This window comes from Otolemur garnettii, unplaced genomic scaffold, assembly GCF_000181295.1.
Source record: "Otolemur garnettii isolate 467f Iridium unplaced genomic scaffold, OtoGar3 scaffold00003, whole genome shotgun sequence".
Lineage (NCBI taxonomy): Eukaryota > Metazoa > Chordata > Mammalia > Primates > Galagidae > Otolemur > Otolemur garnettii.
The window spans coordinates 16,089,100-16,092,952 of record NW_003852398.1 but is presented as its reverse complement, the minus strand read 5'-3'; positions in this window follow the sequence as shown (position 1 = coordinate 16,092,952).

Here is a 3,853-nt window from a genome sequence, read left to right as displayed (position 1 = left end):
TTGTTAGAAGTTATGTTGTAAAGTGGAGTCATGGAGGACCCTGTGATGTGTTGTCCTGTGAAGGAGTAGGTATTGTGATTTGTATATTTATTATTTAAAAAAAAAATTAAACTAGGCTGGGCGTGGTGGCTCCTGCCTGTAATCCTAGCACTCTTGGAGGCTGAGGTGGGTGGATTGCTTGAGCTCAGGAGTTCAAGACCAGCCTAAGCAAGAGTGAGACCCTGCCTCTACTAAAAATAGAAAAATTGAGGAAAGAGGGTCACTAGAGCCCAAGAGTTGGAAGTTGCTGTGAGCTGTGACATGCACTCTACCCAGGGTGATACCTTGAGACTCTGTCTCAAAAAAAAAAAAAATTAAATTAAAATTTTTTTTTTTGCAAGAAGAGAAATATGTATATGTGTGTGTATCTCTGTGAGTGTATGGAAATCTATTGAGTACTGGGTGGAAAGGTAGCAGGTGATTTTTTTTTCTCCCCCTCATGGTTTTCTGCCCAAATAAAAAAAGAAACTCTGTGTGCTACTTTCCAAAAATCCATCTACTGTGCGCCTGTGGTTTGTAAATGTGCTTCTGGGACCAGTGGCATCAGCATCACCTGGGAAATTGTTAGAACTGTCAGTTCTGAGGCCTGCCCTAGACCAATTGAATAAGAAACTCCCCAGGTGGGGCCCAGCAATTTCTGTTTTTGCCACACCCTTGGCTGGCTTTATGCACACTAAAGTTTTAGCACTGCTGGGGGCAATCAAGGGACATCCCTATTTCTTGGAATTGAAATGTAGATAACATTGATGCCATGAAAGATGCAGGCCCATTCCTGTGTACAAGAGGGATCCCCCAGACTTAGCTCTGAGTGATGAAGAGCAGGACCACGAAGTTCAAGACTGTTACTAACGATATTTCCACCAGTGAATAGATACCGTAAGTTTTTTTTTTTTTGGAGACATTTTCTTGCTTTGTTGTCCAGGCTGGAGTGGCACAATCATAGCTCATTACAGCCTTGAACTTCTGGGCTCAAGTAATCCTCCCACATGGTCCTCCTAAAGTGTTGGGTTACAAATGTGAGCCACTATGCTCGGCTCTATTTTTTTTTTTTTGTCACCCTTGGTAGAATACTGTGGCGTCATAGCTCACAGCAACCTCAAACTCTTGCACTCAAGCGATTCTCTTGCCTCAGCCTCCCAAGTAGCTGGAAGCCAGCTACAATGCCCTGCTACTTTGAGAGACGAGGTCTCCGTCTGGCTCAGGCTAGTCTCGAACCTGTAAGCTCAGGCAATCCACCTGCCTCAGCCTCCCAACTCCTTCCATGCCTGGCCCCACAGCTCTAGTTTTTAACATGCAAATTTTGGTCAAGGCAGGTTATGACCTAGGAAGGTCATACCCTGACCTATGGACTCAGCATCTCTAGGGACCTATTATTTTGACCATCACTCGTAATGAATCTTTTTCAAGAAAGTTCTAGGACAACACTTTGAGCAACCGTTCTAAGCTTTTCCAGACTTTTTTTCTTTCCTTTATCTTTGTGTCTTTTCTTTCTAATTCATCTTTTCCCTTCCTATTGTGATCGATGGGGTCTCACAGTGATCAGTCATCGTTTCTGCTCTGTGCTTTGGAGAAAACAGCTCAGCTGCTGCTAGAGACTTGCCTTGGGAGTGATAATAATAACAATAATGGAAGTATTGATTTGCCATCCTCAGGTATCAGAGGAAGGTCATGATTTATTAGCTTATATTGATGGGACGCTGTAGGAAGTTGGACACAGCACCCAATAGTCTTCCTAACCATGGCACGAAGTTGCTGTGATTCAGTGATTTAGGGACACAGTAGCTTCCTAAGTCTGCCAGCAGTCCAATTTGTGCTATTTAATATTAAAGTATTCGTTTTTCATATTTTCTCACTTCTAGACTCTCTTGCCCTCTTTTCTGATAATATTTCAGAGAGGCAGCTACCAGCTTGGGTGTCCAGGTGGTCAGAGAGTCTGAAAAAACGCTCTGGGGGATGGGGGTGGGAAATCAGGCCTCTTGTTTAGTTCCTTTTTGCTTTTCTCAGCACTAAGGTGATTTCACAACTGTTTTTGTAAGAAGTTCTGCTCCCACCTCCTGGGGAAGCCCTTCCAAGTAGAAGGGCTAACTTTGATTATTCCTGGGACTGTGCAGACAATATAATTAGAACTTTCCTTTATTAGATATTTATCATATTTTCCTGTGTATAAATAACGTGTACTCACGTTTTGGGCCCAAACTTACAGGAAAATACTCTTTCATTTAAATTTCTTAAAGGAGGGCAGGGATGGCAGCACAGTGGTGCTTCCTCTTCTGAGAGGCGCAAAGTGTGTGGCAAAGCTGGCCACTGGGAAGAAGCCAGGAGTGAGCCCAGGAGCCATCTGGAACTTAGGCACTCAATAACATCAAAATGAACACTATCAAGCTTTCCTAAACTTGAAAATCGTACAAATCACACAAATCACCCAGGGGACTGGTTAAAATGAGAATCCTGAACCACACCCAAATACACTGAATTAACTCTTCAGGAGAAAGACCTGGGTATCCATTCTGTTAACAAGCATCCTAGATAGTTCTTCCCACTGGCAAGTTTGGGAAATTCTGCCAAATCAACACCTTAGGGGTTCGGACAAGTCTTAAGCTCAAAATTACAGTCCATGGGCTCAGGTACCCTTGCAAACAGAAACTTCATGGCAACTGAGGCCCAAGGTCACAGTGTTGCCACCGAGCCAGGTTCATTGGCTGCCCAAGAGAAAGCCAATGTCCAGAGACAGTGGGGTTTACAGCAGAGAGTTTATTCCGTATAGCACTAAATGGGGAGATGGGAGAATTCTTTTACATCTGCCTCCTCTAGAAATGGGGGGACCGGGTTTTTAAAGACAGTTTGGTGGGCAAAAGGTTAGACAATCAGGATGGAGCCATCAGTCCTTTGGTATGGGCTGCTATTCAAGTGGGTTAGGTGCTGGAACTCAGGGTCTTGGGTAGAGTGTCCAAGACCATTTGAGTCAGTTCCTCTGTCTGAGTGGGTCTGTCACTAGAATGTAGAACCTGAAAGATATCACAAAAACTACCCCTAGGTTCCAAACAGGGGATGTTCTTAGGCAGAAAACGACATGTGACTCCTGAGTAAAGAAGCAGACAGGGGGAACAATGATTATTATCAAGCAAATTAGGGGACCACAGCTGATTATTCTATTTTAGCTAAGCCTGCCCCTTTGCAGACTTATGGGGGCCCTTACTCTAGTTCTCTCACCTTGCATTCCTTCATCAATTTGTAGGGGTAGTTTTAATAATAGCAGGCAACAAGTAGAGCCAGGTTTCAGAAGCCGGGTTCCCAGCTGAAGGTTCTTCCACCCCGGTGCAGTGTCCTGGAGGCCTAAGAATGGGGCCACCTGTGTGAGAGCATAGGCACCCAGGAAAGGGCAGGGATCTACTGTCAGGAGCCCAGGGAAGTCAGGGCTGGCCTGGCCCCTCACACCAGGTTCCTGGGAAATGAACCCACCAGGGTGTCAGCGGAGCAGCAGTGTCCACGTTCCCACCCACAGACATGGGTGGGCATAGGAAATGAGAGGATGTGGGAGGTCCTGATGCTGTCATGATGCTGTTGGCGGTGCGTCTGTTTCCAAGAGGGCACTGGCCCCAGTGTCTGGTGCAATCACTCAGGTGGGCTGGAGGCTCCTGCAGCTGCGGTGCCTACCTGGTGAGAGGGTAGCATGCAGGGGGCACAGTTATGTATTCCAGGGTATCATTTTGTGTGGGGATATTGTTATTGCTTCCTAGAGTTACTCTTTTAACACAAAAGCATAAATAAAAGAGTTAGAAACATTATATAGATATGGAATTTAGTTCTACCCATA